We start from the raw sequence: 17,478 nt of genomic DNA on the forward strand, positions 1-17,478 counted from the left end.
AAGGTAATTTGGATGTATCATTTCATCTTGTGACCTGATTATAAAACCTAACTCCTGACTAAGAAAAGACTGAGTTCTATAAGAAACAAGAACCAGACTGATATCACACTTCTTTGCAAACTGGAACACAAAAGATCAACAACTTCCACATTCTAAAAGGAAAAGAATATCTGTAATTTAGACCGTTCAAATTTTACTATGAAAATATTTAACAAAATGAAAATGAAATACGTTAATTAAAATTATACTGAATACAAGAAATATCAGCAACTGACTATGACTCAGAAAAAATGAAGAAACCTAGATGGTAAGGACATCAGGCGCTGACAAATGAGCAGACACGCTTCCGAATGGCCAAAATTCCAGTATTAAATTTCCTCCTCTATGGTTAAAAACCACACCCTGTTTTCCTACCTCTCCCACTTTCCTCTCAAACAGAAAACAAAATACAAAGACCACAACATTGCCTCTTGATGCAAAACTATTATATGTTTGTTGACAAATAGATACAATATCATCTAGTAAGTCCCTTTTGTTGACCCTGGACGTATATTTCAAAACCACACAAAACAGATTAGTGGCTGCTGACCACTGTGGGGTGGCGAAAAAATAGAGAATGACAGCTAATGGGTACAGGGTTTCTTTTTGGGGTGATGAAAATGTTCTAAAATTGACTATGGTTGCACAACTGTGAAAATAGTAAAAAAAAAAAAAAAAAACCTACTAAACTGCATACTTTAAATGGATGAATGGCATGGCATATGAATTATATCTCTATAAAGCTTTTAAAAAATACACTGAGAAATATACAGCTGACCCTTGAACATGGGTTTGAACTACGCAGGTCCACATACATGGATTTTTTTTTCAATAAAAACTGTAAATGTTATTTATGATTTTGTTAGCAACATTTTCTTTTCTCTAGCTTATTATTTTAGTCTAAAAACAGTGTATGATATATATAACATACAAAATATAGAGTTAATCGAATGTTTATGTTATTGGTAAGGCTTCTGGTTATGATTTGGGGAGTCAAAAGTTATATGCAGAATTTCAACTGCGTGGGAGGAGTGAGAGGGCCAGTGTCCCTAACCCCCGCAATTAAGGGTCAAGTACAGTATAAATATTACAGGGAATTTACTGGCATATGAAAGTAAAGTCTGGAAACTGGGTAAGCTTCAGGCACATTTGTACCAGTGTTCTAGCTCTCCTCCTTTATGCATCTCTCAAGTCTTCCCACTAAGTTTTAGCTTCATGCATCACACCACAGCCAAATAAAAAGATGTCTCACAGTTCCTAGCAATCAATGTTCCTGAGCATTTAATGGACTGAACCACCTCATAACCAGTCACTGACCTAGGCTTTATTTCCTGAACCAACTACTCTGCCAGAGAGGATGGCATTACCTTGTTTGGCTTAGACAACAAAGTCATGAAGTCTCCTCAGCTCACTCAGATCTTCTGTCTGCTACACAATGTGAAAAAGGAGTAACAAATGTTGGGGAATCCAACCAATGTCTTCCCCAGTGAACTGATGAACACATTTTTTCCCTGGCTGGTGACATGTCTAAGTGGCTAAAAACAGCAAAAAATAAGCTGAGGAATTCCTTGGGTTTTTTTCCCCAAAGTCCATACATACCCATTCCTCTAAAGATATATTTGTCTAAATCCTCAGTATAGAGTCTTACAGACAGGCTACCTGAGTGCAAGGAAACTCATGTCAACACAAAACAAATCAGAGCTTATTTAGCCCTTGCAGTGTCAAAAAGGACCTAAGCTGCAAGCAAGATATACCTCAAGATCTATTTTACAGTAGCCTCAGGTAAAGAAGAAAGAGAATGCCAAAATAATTAAACCTGGGTTGGTCCAACTAATGTCCTGGCCATTGCCCCAAACAATCCAGTCCTACTTCAGTGGAGGGGAGAGGAGGGTGGAGAAGTTCAGGTTTAAAAGGCCATAGAAATACAGACCACCATTTTAAAAAATCCATTAATTATATTAAAATTCCAAAATGAGAGCAGACACAGATCACTATGGAGTCTTACCTTTCCTAACTGTAAGTCCATCTCCCCATTTCCATCTTCCTTCTCTTACGATATACATCATGTCATGTTATTAGAGTGTAAGCTAATTAAGAGTAGTTCTTTGGTATGTCCAAAATGCCTAGAATGGTGTCTGGCATATTGTACACACTCACTAAATATTTATTGTTGAATGATAGGTACATGTCTTAGACACCGAATATTCAAACAAAAGAAACCATGAAAACAGACATGCAGTGCTTTCTATTCTTCCTCTGCTGCCCCCTATCCTCCACTGTTCTGCATGCAGCCTCAGCCGTCCAAATACAACCTTCCTGCAAGCACCTTTAACTTCCAGGCAAATCAGTCAACATGCCTGCCTGACCCCCTACTATATAAAAACAAGGGGTGCCAAAAAAATGGACACTTTGGTCAATGTTGCTCAAGCAGTAGTTCACCGTCATCAGAAGTGTCTGGACGTTGATGGTAACCAATTGGAGCATCTCTTGTAACTGCAGAAGTCAAACGTGACTTGTATTCATCTTTTGTTATCAGTACATACTGAATATTACAATTTTAATAGTTTTTTCCTTTCTTAAAATATGCATACATTTTTTGGCACCCTCTATAATTTAATCACTTTTGCTTTAAGGACAAAACCAGGCAAATAGACAGACAGACAAGATTTTTATTCAAAAGCTATTCCTGAATCGTCTTTGGATTGCCTGTGTAGGGTCCCCCAGACCTTTCAAACACTACTGTGGAACAAGGTTCCAGAATGGACACACAAGGTGCACAGTGCCATCACAGACCAGGAATCCAATAAAGCTCATTCTTATCTAAACATGCTGTGTGTTGTATCTGTCCAGTGAGTTATGGTACCAGATCTGGAACACCTCACTTAAAGTAAGTTTAAACAAGGAAATCTTGCTTCCCTGTTTCTGTAGACTAGTATATAAGAAAGAAGACTAAATGTGGACACCACTTGACCCAGATCCTTGACTGAATCAGTCTTAAAGAAAGGTAAGAAGTTCCCCATCTTTTTTTCCAATACTGGAAAAAAATTTCCTTAATTATTTGTGAAATTCACAATGTAATAAAGACTTGACATATTTTAAGTTTAATTTACATTATAACTACTTCCTCCATAATCACTTTAAGTCTATAGACAAACAACAAAATAATAGACCAAACTCATGCACAGACATGTCTACCTGGCCCCCAGGATATATAATTTTAGGTACTTTGATGTATTTTTAGCTTTTGCTGATATTCATGGTATAAATACTCCCACTGTGCCTGATTTTTAAACTACCAATTTGATGTCACTGAAAGTTCGAGTTGGCAAGAGAGGCAGAGTGGCTCACCATTATACAGTACAACTGATCCTTGAACAACACAGGTTTGAATTGCATGTCTACTTACAAGTAGACTTTTTTCAATAAATACTGTAAATGTATGCTTCTCTTCCTAAGGATTTTCTTTGTAAAATTTTTTTCTAGTTTATTGTAAGAATACATATAACATACAAAATATGTTACTTGACTATTTATATTACTGGTAAAGCTTCCAGTCAACAGTAGGCTATTAGTATTAACAGTTAAGTTTTGGGGGAGTCAAAAGTTATATGTGGATTTTCGACTGTGTGGGGGTCAGTACCCCTAATTCTGGTGCTGTTTAAAGGTCAACTGTACTTTTATAAAGTTTTGGCATTAAAAACGGAAGGACAGTACTGAAACAAGATTAACTAGAGATATGTTATACGGCATATACCAGTAATTCTTAAAACAAACATTTGAATGTGTTAATAACATTTAATACAATGAAGCCACTCAGGTACAATTGCCTGTACTAAGAGATTACTTCATTTGTATGTAAATTTCTTTATGTATTTGAACTTAATAAGGTACAGCATCAATTAAGAGACAATCTATCTTTGACTCTCTGATTTATTTTTTTGCTTTGTGTTTTATTTTAAACCTATTGGTGACTATTCTCTTAACATTGTACAAACAGGTAACACAAACACTGCTCTCGATTAATGATGGGCAGACTCGAGAACACCTGTTTGGCCTATAATGTCATCAACTGGGTGACAACAAATTAACAAGTAACACTTAGCTTTGTGATAATATTCTTTTTTTTTTTTGTGATAATATTCTTTTACTAAATGTGTTTGGGTACTTCTTGTCCAACTATATATTTATAAATAAGAAATAAGATGTAAGTAGTGAGTAATTTAGCTTTGAAATTAATGTCCTACTACTCATCCTTCAAGTTCCATGAAAGATTTAATTGAACTTAAAAGCCAAACTAATTTTCTTTAAGAATCTACAAGTTTGTTTTTTTTAAATTAGTTGACATTCAATATTACATTAGTTTCAGATGTACAATAGTATTTAGACATTTATATACCTTACAAAGTGACCCCCCCATAAGTCTACTATCCACTTGACACTATACAGTTATTACAATATTATTGACTATATTCCCCATGCTGTACTTTACAGCCTCATGACTATTTTGTAACTACCAATTTGTACTCCTTAATCCCTTCACCCTTTTAATCCAGCCCCTCAAATCTCCTCCCATCTGGCAACGATCAGTTTGTTCTCGGTATCTATGAGTTTGTTTTTTTATTCGTTAATTTTTTTAGATTTCACATATAAGTGAAATCATATGGTATTTGTCTTTCTCTGACTTATTTCAGTTAGCATAATACGCTCTAGGTCCACCCAAGTTGTTGTAAGTGGTAAGATTTTATTCTTTCTTATGACTGAATAATATTCCATTGTATATACGCACCACAATTTCTTCATCCAACCATCTATCGTTTAAAACCTAGGTTGGTTCCATATCTTGGCTAATGTAAATAATGCCACAATGAACATAGGGATACATGTCTTTTAAAATTAGAGTTTTGGATTTCTTCAGATAAATACCCAGAAGCATGATTGCTGGGTCATACTGTAGTGCTATTTTTAATTTTTTGAGGAACCTCCATACTGTTTTCCATAGTGGCTGCACCAATTTGTAATCCCACCAACAGAACATGAGGTTTCCATATTCCCCCCATCTTCGCCAACACTTGTTGATTTATTAATGATAGCCATTCTGGCAGGTGTGAGGTGGTACCTCATTGTGGGGTTTTTTTGTGTTTGTTTGTTGGGTTTTTTGTTTGTTTTTAATAAATTTTATTGGGGGAATATTGGAGGACAGTGTGTTTTTCCAGGGCTCATCAGCTCCAAGTAGTTGTCCTTCAATCTAGTTGTGGAGGTCGCAGCTCAGCTCCAAGGCCAGTTGCTGTTTTCAATCTAGTTGTGGGAGGGAGTGGGAAGGTGGCACAGCCCACCATCCCGGGCGGGCATCGAACCCACAACCTTGTTGTAAAGAGGACATGCCCTAACCAACTGAGCCATCTGGCTATTCAATGGCAGCTCAGCTCAAGTCATCTTCAATCTACTTATGGAGGGCGCAGCTCACTTGAACCAGCAACCTTGTTCATAACAGCATGTGCTCCAACCAGCTGAGCTAACTGGCTGCCTCTCATTGTGGTTTTAATTTGCATTTCTCTGATGATTAGTGACACTGAGCATCTTTTCATGTCTATTGGCCATCTCTATGTCCTCTTTGGAGAAATGTCTATTCAGATGCTCTGCCCATTTTTTAATTGGATTGGTTTTTGGGTGTTCGGTTGTATGAGTTCCTTATATACTTTGGATGTTAACCCCTTATCAGATGTATCATTGGCAAATGTCTTCTCCCATTAAGTAGGTTGTCTTTTCATTTTATTGATGGTTCCCTTTGCTGTGCAAAAACTTTTTAGTTTAATGTAATCCCATTTGTTTATTTTTTCTTTTGTTTCCCCTGCCCAAGAAGATATATTTTAAAAAATATATTACTGGTGCCTGACCAATGTGCTACACACCTGAAGAGCTGAAATAGAATAATACTGAATGTCAACTATAATTAAATATATAGGTGTATATAGTCACGGGATATGGAGCAAAACACAGGGAAGGCAGTCAATGGTATTGCAACAGCTATCTAAGATGTCAGAGGGGTAGTAGCTTGAGGTGTGGGTTATCACTTTATAAGGGGTTTAAATGTCTAACTATTACATTGCTTTGTACAACTGAAACTAATAAAAATAAATAAATGTAAAAAAGAAGAAATATACATATTACTGGGAGCAATGTCAAAGAGTTTACTGCCTATGTTTTCTTCTGGGAGTTTTATGGTTTCAGGTCTTACACTTAAGTCTTTAATCTATCTTGAGTTTATTTTAATTTTAGTATAGGAAAGTGGTTTGGTTTCACTTTTTTTTTTTTTGCAAGTATCTGTCCAGTTTTCCCAACACCATTTATTGAAAAGACTGTCTTCACCCCAGCATATATTCTTACCTTCTTTGTCACAAATCAATTGACCATATAGACGTAGGTTCATTTCTGGGCTATTTTGTTCCATTGATCTATGTACTTGTTTTCATGCCTGTACTTGTTTTCATGCCTGTACATGCTGTTCTGCTTACTATGGCATTGTAGTATAGTTTGGTATCAGGTAACATAATAACTCCAACTTTGTTCTTCTTTTTCAAGATTGCTTTGGGTATTCAGGGTCTTCTGTGGTTTCATATAAATTTAAGGATTATTTGTTCTAGTTCTGTGAAAAATGCCATTGCTGTTTTGATAGGGATTGCATTGAATCTGTAGATTGCTTTGGGTAGTATGGATATTTTAACTATGTTGATTCTTCCTATCTATGAGCAATGTGTATGCTTCCATTTATTTGTATCTTCTTCAGTTTCTTTCTTGAATATCTTATAATTTTCAGAGTAAAGTCTTTTATCTCCTTGGTTAAATTTATTCCTAGGAATTTTTTTGATGCAATTGTGAATGAGACTGCTTTTTAAATTTTATTGGTGTATAAAAATGCAACTGATTTCTGGATATTGATTTGGTATCCTGCTATTTTACTGAATTCATTTATCCGTTCTAATAGATTTTTGGTGGAATCTTTACAGTTCTCAATATATAGTATCATGTCATCTGCAAGTAATGAGTTTTACTTCTTTCTTTCCAGTTTGGATGACTTTTATTTCTTTTTCTTGTCTGATTGCTATAGCTAGGACTTTCCAAAACTATGTTGAATAAAAGTGGTGAAAGTGAACATCCTTTTCTTGTTCTGGATCTTAAGTGCTTCTAGCTTTTCATCATTAAGTATGATGTTAATTGTGGATTTGTCATATATGGCTTTTACTATGTTGAGGTATGTTCCCTCTATGTCCACTTTACTGAGAGTTTTTATCATAAACGTATGCTGGATTTTTCTCAAACACTTTTTCTGCATCTATTGCTATGAATATATGACTTTTATCCTTCATTTTGTTTAAGTATTGTATCTCATTAATTGACTTGTGGATATTGAACCAACCTTTCTTCCCAGGAATAAATCCCACTTGATCGTGGTATATGATCTTTTTAATGTATTGCTGAATTCTGTCTGCTAATATTTTGTTGAAGATTTTTGCATCAAGATTCATCAGGGATACTGGCCTATAATTTTCCTTTTTTGTAATCTCTTTATCTCGTTTTGGTATGAGGGTAATGTGGACCTCATAAAATGGGCTTAGAAGCCTTCCCTCCTCTTCAATTTTTTGCAATAGTTTGAGAATTAGATGTTAATTTTTCTTTGAATGTTTGGTAAAATTCATCCATGCAGCCATTTGGTCCAGGACTTTTGTTTGTTAGGAGTGTTTTTTAATTACTTACTCAATTTATTTAGTAGTTATCAGTTTGTTGAGATTTTGTTTCTTCTTGACTTGTCTTGGAAATTGTATGTTTCTAGGAATTTATCCATTTCTTCCACGTTGTCCAATTTGTTGGCATATAATGTTCATAGTATTTTCTTACAATCCTTTGTTTTGCTCGGGTATCAGCTGTTACTTCCCTCATTTCTGATTTTATTTATTTGGGCCCTCTCTCTTTTGTTTTTTCCCCTTCTTCCACCTCTCCCCCTACTCCGGTTCAAGCTGTTTTCTCTCAGTCTAGTTGTGTAGGACACAGCTCCCTGACCCATGCTGGTATTATGAGCCTCGCACTACCCCCGGTTGAAGCAATCAGTCGCCAGCCATTGGTTGGCCGCTCACAGCAGCACACAGTAGCCCACGGCTGCTCACGCTGGCCGCTGACCACTCAAGCTAGCCACTGGCTGCTCCTCGCAGCACATGGTAGCCTATGGCAGCCCACGCCAACCTCCAGCTGATCACGGCAGCCCAGCTCCAGGGAGAGCTGCTGTTCACAATCTTAGCTGTGAAGGACATAGCTCACTAGCCCTTGTGGGAATTGAACCGGCAACCTCGGCGTTGGAAGCACAAAGCTCCAACCACCAGAGCCACCAGACCAGCCCTCTCTTTTGTTCTTGATCAGTCTACTTAAAGGTTTATCAATTTTGTTTACCTTTTCAAAGCTACTGGTTTCATTGATGTTTCGTACTGTTTTTTTAGACTGTATTTTATTTATTTCTGCTGTAATTTTTATTATTTCCTTCCTTCTATTCACTTTGGGCTGTTTGTTCTTCTTCTAGTTTTTTTAGGTGTAAGGTTAGATTGTTTGAGATTTTTCTTGTTTTTTGAGGTAGGCCTGTATTGCTATGAATTTCCCTCTTAACTGCTTTGGCTGTGTCCCATAGATTGTGGATGTTTGGGTTTTCATTTTCATTTTCAAGGTATCTTTGGTTTCTTCCTTGATCTCATTGTTAACCCATTCATTGTTTACTAGCATGTTTTTCAGACTTCATATACTGGTGTGTTTTTCAGTTTTTTCTTGTAATTGATTTCTAGTTCCATACCATTGTAATCAGAGAAGATGCTTGGATATGATTTCAATCTTATAATATTTATTCTTTATAGGCAAGGATTTCATCAATACTATGAAAACAAAATTAAAACTTAAAAAGATAAATGAATGTGGATACTAATTTAAGACAAATTACACCAGTTCAATTTTAGTTATCAAAATAGTCTCATGAGTTCTACCCACTGACTTCAAAATATGTAACTGTTGCATATATAAACTTATAAAAGTAAATGTTATATAACTTTAACAGCACATTAGTTAAGCACACGGGCTCCAGTCTCAAATTGCATAAATTTGAATCCCACCTCTGGCCACTTACCAGCTATGCAACTTTTAGCCTTAAATTTCCTCATCTGTAAAATATAGATAATAGTGATACCTACTTCCAAAGATTGTCAAAATGATTAAATGGAAAGCACTTAGCATGGTGCTTAGTAAATTGTAAATACACAATAAATGACAGCTATTATTATTACACTAATAAAAGTTATCTTCCCTCGTTTTAAAAATTAGGGTTCACTATAACATTTCATTTGGTAAAATATATTCACTGTTTAAAATAAAAGGAAAGCACTGGGCAAATGACTCAGCCCCCTACATTTCAAAAATTATGAACTGGGGATAAAATACATTTTTACTTACAAAACAAAAAGCTCAAGATCCCTAACCCTGAAGGGGAGAAAATCTGAATACACTGTGAATTGATAAACATACCATCTATATCCACCTGCCCAAGGGGGGAAAAAGCCGCAATTAGAAATTTGGATCCTAGACCAATAATTTTTATTTTAAGAAGTTAACTTTCTCTTCTATCCTCCATACAAACATGATAACAGTTCTCAAATTTCCTAGACATAACTGATAGAATGACTAATACCATAAACATTATTTTCAATTATTTTCAAACCGATTTTACTATCTAACAATTTGAGAGTTTATATAATAAACTTATTCAATGGAAACTACATAATGCACCAATAGCTCTAAAATAGTTTGAGTTGAAGTGGGTTTTTCAATGAATAAGTAGAAACTGAAAACTGAAATGTGCTTCATTTCCTTCCTCTCTAAAACCTACTCTTCTTACCACTGGCCCCTTTTTCATTTTAGTTGCATCCCCAAACCCTGGGGATCAAATGAGAACCCTCAAAATTAGGGGTTTTTCTCCATTCCCTTTAACTGATCAATAGTAAGAACTATCATTTCCATTTCTAACTCACCTCAGTGTTTTAGATAAATCCTCTACTCTCCATGGTGAGCTAACCTATACAGAGGTCAGGCAGAGGATAAGAACTGTTTGTTAATTTAATTTGAAAGATGACTTAGAATTGAGAAGATTCAAGAAAAGAAAAGCAAAAGTAAAGATTCTTAGCAGTGGGAAGAATATAGAAATCAAAGAAGAGAAAGACTATGTGGATTAGAATTCTGGAAGTAAAGCAGGCCAGCACACTAAGATAAAACTGATGACTAATGATGGACCAAATCCTATAGGACATTCTTCTTTTTTTTTTTTTAAAGACTTTATTGGGGAAAGGGAACAGGACTTTATTGGGGAACAGTGCGTACAAAGTGAGCCCTTTGCTGATAACCCATTTAGTATTATTTACTTCTTTCTGAAGCACTTAATTTATATTCCATTTACAGTCACTTCTGGCACAATTAACTTATGTATATGTCAGTATTACTGTACAGATAAATCTTTTTCATCTTGGGATACCCAAAGTCCCTAGAATATTGAACAGTAAGACCTCATTTAACATTGTCGATGGGTTCTGTGACTTCAAGCAAAACAATGTACGAGTGTAACAACACCAATTTTACCATAGGCTAACTGATATAAACAGATTCCTAAGGCATCTCATCATTATAACGAAATGATGTTGAATGAAATGACATCATTCAAGGATCTGATGTATTGCACGATCTCTCAATGCCTATTTTACTAACTGAATGCCATACTTTGCATTTCTGCAAGATGTCCTAAGAAAAAAAAGTTATGTGATAAAATAAACATAGGGAATACAAACCTTTTTTTTCAGTTATTAACAATGCTTGTTAATTTATTAAATGCTAAGAAGTTCTAAAACTAAAGAAACCTGTAATGCTTTGCTTCACCCAGCATTTTCCAAATGTACATGACAACAGAAACTTTGAAAGTTAACATCAACATACTACAGAAATACTGTGGGAAACGATACTAAATTATGCTAGCAGTTGTAGATTTCTACATATTTCAATACAATAAGGTCATTTTTAATTTAGTAATATACTCCAAAGTAATGCTTTTAGTTGTTTTTTTTAAAATAATCATGCCATTTGATCATCTGTGGTTTTCACAAGTATTGTATAAGCAAGTACTTTTCCACTTGATAGTTTAACAAATATATAGAACAGAATGTAATTATTTAAAAGCTAAACGATATTTCTCTCAAATTATCAGCCAAATTAACATGGAAATATTAAATAAGAATAGTAAATAATTGGCTCCTAACACTCTCTTCCTACAAAGTCTGTCCTTCCACCACTAATCATCCACAATTAATCAACCACAGCAATCTCTCCTACAAAGTATGGATACATTATCAGAACTGTTCTCAACTCAAAATTCAGGTGTCCATTTATAATCAACTGAAGTTGGCAGACAAGATCAAATATTTACCATTTAATTACCAGTGAATTGTAATTTCACTAACAATTGTCACCCCAATAAATTAAAAAAAAAAACCAGTGAAGTGGTAATAGTACCATTATTTTACCTTGTTTTGAACATTCTAGTCTATGCAATAAAAAAAAGAAATATAAAATGTAAATACAGTGAAAAGGAAACAAAATTTTCAGTTCTTTACAGATAATATACTTGTCTACTTGAAAAATCCAATATAGTAGACTGAAAAAGTATTAGGAGTAAGAATACTTTTCAATAGAGTGACTCTACAACATTCAACAGTCAAGAAATCAACAGAATCCCATGAACCAGCAATAATTAGTTAAAATACAATGGGAAAAAATCCAATTCACAATAAAACTACATATATAAAGTTCTGAAAATAAACTTAAGAAAGTTTATTATATAAAATAGTTATGAAAAAAACGACAAAACTTTTCAGTGGGTAAATAGGTCATATACCATGCTTACAAAAGGGAAAATTAAATACTATGAAGAACTCAATTTCCTCACAAAATGAGGGGTGGAGTGAATAAAACAAAAAGAGACAAAACTGTTATCAAGAACATCTGGAAGATGTCCTTGGGGTAAAAGTAATAACCAAGAAAATGCTGAATCATAATAGTAACAAGGAGAAAAATATGCCCTACTATATACCTAAGGTTCAATAACTGAAATATGTGATACTGGCATGACAATTAATGAAATGAAATAGAAAATACAAAGTCCAAAGTACGTTTAAGAATTAGAATATGAGCAGTAACGATTTAAGGTTGAAAAATTTGGATCACCAGCGTACACTTGACACCACAATAAATTCCAAATAGACTGAAAACAAATTGAAAAATGAAAACACTGGAAGATAGGAAAGTCTTATACCAGAAACAGAAAAAAATCCTCATGAGAAAGTTTAATAAACTTGAGCATATTAAAAATAAAAATTGGAGGGGTGGCCAGTTAGCTCAGTTGGTTGGAGTGTGGTGCTGATAACACCAGGGTTGCCGGTTCGATCCCTGCATGGGCCACTGTGAGCTGCGCCCTCCTTAAAAATAATAATAAAATAAAAATAAAAATTGGAAAACGTAAGGACAATCTGGGGGGGGAAGTCTGTATTAATAATATCACAATGATTAACACCCTACCTATAAAGCAGTCTTAAAAGCCACTAAAGAGCAACATCCCATAGAAAATAGAAAATGATCAGTTATAAACAAGCACTAAATATTCAATCTCACCTGAAGTCAAAATTAAAATGAGATTTCCTCTTAGGCTGACAAAGATACAAATAAATGGATACAGAAATTCTCTCTCTCTCTTTTTTTTTAACCTAAGTGTAAGGAAAAATCTAACTCACACTTTTTAGTGATTGCAGTATTTCATTGTATTATATTCAGGGGCATTTAGGTTGCTTCAAGCTTTTTTTCCAAATATTATAGTTGTTATCCTTATACATAAGTTTTCTTACATATGTGAATGTATGTGTGTGTGTGTATATGAATGAATGTGTGTGTGTGACCAATTCCTAGAATTGGAATCATAAAATTAAAGGGCACAAGCACTTAAATTTTTGATAGATGCAACCAAACTGCTCACCAAAAGCATTCCACCAATCTACGAGTATATACTATATCTCAATCAACAGGATGAGTTCCTGTTTTTCAAGTGCTCTCTACCACTTGGCACGAAGTTTTTTTCAACTTCTTCAATTTGGTAGGCAAAAAAAATGTTATCTCATTGTTAAATGTCCATTTTGTTGTTTTATGTTATATTCTCATATTTTAAATTTTGAGTAAGAACTTTTCCACAGTTACTAACCATCTGTGATTCTTGTTTCTATCAAATGCCTATGGAATTTTTTAGGTGACCTGAGGCACTGGTTCCCAAAGCATTATAACTAGTGGTTAACATTTAGCTGGAACCTCATCCTCTGCCTGGCACTTTTTTCGACCAATTTATGTGCCTTAATTCAATTTAACCTTCCTAAAATTTCACCAAGTAAATACTGTTTACACCTCTATTTTATAAATGAAGGTAATGGTAAGCTGAGAGGACACACACACCCCTCTAAAAAAGGCTCCCCAGAAAAAAGCCCAAACTTCTGACTCTCTCCAAAATCTGGCCCTATCTTTCTCTACTGCTTCATCATTTCTTGCCTTTACGTCCCATTACATTCCCATCCCCAAAGCAAATGTTCTGGCTATTATGAATAACCTGTAATTCACCCATCTTTCAGGCAGTTTCATGCCTCTGGACCACTGTGCACAGTGCTCAAGCTTTTTCAGTTTTAATTCAATAGCAAACACCTACTCAGCTTTCATGACTGAGCTCAAGTTACAATTCCATAAGGATGCCTATCACACAACCCACACACACCCAACTTCCTAAACAAAAGAGAATTCACAACTCTTTCCCAGCACTACTACAGCACATGTGTCTATGATAGCCACTATAAAATTTTCACTCCAAAGTTGGGGATGCTATAAGGAATCAAGTACCCATACACATTCTGAAGCTGAGTATGAAATATATCACATTCTTTTTGTAGATCCATCTGCTGACAACTGAAATTATACAAATGTGGAGTTTTAACCCCATTTTGGAGAATATCTAAAAAAGAAATCAATAAAAGAAGTTTTTATACAAAAGCTTAAGAATTATAAAAAATTAAAAATAAGTTAGTTTCTTTCAACAGAACCTTAATGAAATCAAGACTGTAAAGAATTAGAAATTCCACATTTCTCAAAGTAGGGGGCAGGTTAAAATGTATCCTAATCTAGAGATATTTCTGTTTGTTCTTTATTGCTGTAAGCCTAGTGTCTATAATGCCCAACACATAACAGAAGTTCAATAAATATTTGCTGAATAAAAGAATTACTGTTAATAGTTAATAAGTAATTTAAAACTTATTTATATTACAAACTTAAACATCCTAGAATGTACTTTAAAATTTACATGAATCCCAAAAACTGAGCAGAAGCTTCGAAGAGTTTTTATGCTTGCAACAAACTACTCCCAATTAATTGCCCAATCCTCTTCCTCACCCACACATGGTAATTCTATCTAGTCTTTACTTATTGCTACTCCCATTCAAACATCTCCTACTTACACTTTCAAATTTATTCAAACCAATGACCTTTACAATCATTTTATCAAGTTGGAAAATATAACGAGTTGTTATGAAAAAACAACAACATATTTTTATACAGCCAATATTCACTTTGCACTGCAGTGCAGGACCATAAAAATGACCCTGAAAGCTGAAACCGACAGAGTAAAGCGATCTTAGTAATGGGGAAAAAATTACAATTGTTCTGTGATCTTTAAAATTTTTATCAAAACATTTAAAACCCCTTAAAACTGTCAGTTATAAGTATTTAGGGAAATGAAAATATTGTGTAACATATTTTACTATTTTATAATTTAAAATACAACTTAAAAATAAATTAAATAAAATACAAAAAACTTTGAGAATCAAAGGGCTTTATTTCTTTGTAAAAAAAAATTTACCAAGAGTAGATAGTGCTTGCCTTCTTTTCCTTCTATAACTTATGATACAGAATAAGCATCTTTTCTATGCCTTTGCAAACTGTCATAATCCTTTCCAACTTTGGTTCAGGATCCAACATTTTACCATTCGCCCTTTTAATCTATTTCTACGAGTCCTTGAACATGAAGTTTTTGCCAGGAGTCAACTTCCTCTAAGACATCTTCATCCTTTTAGTCACAATCACTTTCCTCATTTATATTGATAAACTTGCCATTACTAAGTTCGCCAGGCTTATCTTACTCTCCCCTTTATGACAAATTGAGGAATCCTGTATCTTTCTTTCATCATGTAAGTTATTGATGGGAATGCTTTCCAAAACAGACTTATCCCACATTAAATAGGTGATGATCATAATTACTTGCTCAATTAATCTCTGAAAACTGGGTGCAAGTTCACAGCAGCTTAATCCATGCTGATTCTGAAACGAAATCTGCCTTTACTGGCAATAAAAAGTTCTCCAGTCTCCTCGTAATTTGTTTTTATTTCAATGCAGCAACTGACTTCAACGCTTTGGCATAAATGCTAGCCAAACTGATTGACATCTGTTCCCATTACAATTTAAACTAAATGATGGTGAAGCGACTTTACCTTTTTATATTCACCTGACTTTTTCAATACAGTTCATACCATACCTGCATAGAGGCAAGCCTAGCTCTTGTCCTATCTTCATTTACCTACAGCTATTTCCAAATCTTCTATGATATCCAATTTTTCAGTTCTAGTGTTAATCACTTTTCATTTCTTTGCTGCTCTTCCACCTTTGTTGGTCAACTCTCTCCTTTGCTAATCCAATTTTGTAAAATGTCACATCGATTTACCATTGGGAGACAAGGAGATAACATAACTACACACTTTGCTGTCTGTACAAGAAATGCGTAACAGACGTAGTGACCAATCTCCCAACAGACTTTGAGAGAAGTAACGTAATTAATTTGTCACTGATTGAGATGGATATCGTTAATCACGTAGTGATTTGTGAACTGCAGAGCTTGCACAATTAGTCAACATGCCATAGTAAATGACATCTGAACTTTATTGTTAGTGGACTGGTGTGTTATTTAACTAAATTGAGGCAATTGAAATTCAAGCATATCAGAAGCCTGCAAAGTAAGGAATGATTGTAAAAAGTAAAACATTATGTGGAAAATATTTGCTGTCAGATATGACTGTTAACATGAATACTGTTACATTCTAGTCACTGCTCTGCTACTAATTCACTAACAAACCTTAAGCAAGAAACTTAACTTCTCAGGGGCTGAAATAAAATTAATAAAATTGGTCTACAAAATTCTAAACGTTCTCTCCAAATTCTCAAACTTCATACTCACCACTCACTCCAAGCGAGGCACAAATTAAGAAATCAAATTGGTGTGATGGAGACTGAAAACTTGATAAGGACACTATAAAAGCAGATCTCATTCTCTCTTCATAGGAGCTTTTTTCTAATTTCATGACTTTATAAGACATTAATATTCCTTTAAAACGGAATCAAATCCATCTTCTTTTCACATTTTTATTTATTTAACAATACGTAAAGTTAATTTAAAAAAATAATTATTTCCACTGAAATTACTTTGACATGAAGTAAAAATTAAATCGGCTTCATTTCTCCATCAAAACAAGCCTGGTTATGAACTTTCTTTAGGTATAGTGTTTGTAATTCATATTTCATGTGCTGTCAGCATAGTTGATTAGTGGTGTTTTTAAATTCTATGTAGAATAAAAACCAAAGTTCTAACTAGAAACAGTTGAGATGCTGGATTTTACAAATCCATAATTCTATAAAATGAAGCAACTTAATTAACTTTAAGTTCAGAAATATACTGAACAACTCAGCCATTAGAAATGTATTATTAAAGACTCAGTGTTATCAACTATTAAATTTACATTGTATAACTGTAATGGGGAAAAATTTTGTTCAGATAGCTACAAAAACCTAATCAACATAATACAGTCAAAATTTATCAACAAACGTATGGTATATTTTCAGTCACTGCTGAGAGAATAGCTTCAAACAAAAATCAGACTCAATTGTGAAGCTATCATCCTAAAATGACTTTCTTTATGACTTAACAACTGCTAAGGAAAGAATTAAGCTATCCAGACTTAAAATAGAAAAGTTATTTTTGAATAGATAGATAATGTCTTCCTTTCAATCTCAACGTGTAGAATGCTATATTTAACCTTAAGCATAAAATAAAAGAAGAAAAATGTTCCCGTGATTCTTTATAACATGTTTAGAACTATTAAACTACCCTTTTGTCACTAAGTCTACTCCAAAATGATGTATGAATTTGGTTACTGGTTTGGAAAATCAGGGACATTTATAATAAATCTATGATATTCCTTAAGGAAAATCTTCAGTGTTTTCTAAAATTTACAGCAAATATGA

Source organism: Rhinolophus hipposideros, assembly GCF_964194185.1.
Source record: "Rhinolophus hipposideros genome assembly, chromosome: 8".
NCBI classification, from domain to species: Eukaryota; Metazoa; Chordata; class Mammalia; order Chiroptera; family Rhinolophidae; genus Rhinolophus; species Rhinolophus hipposideros.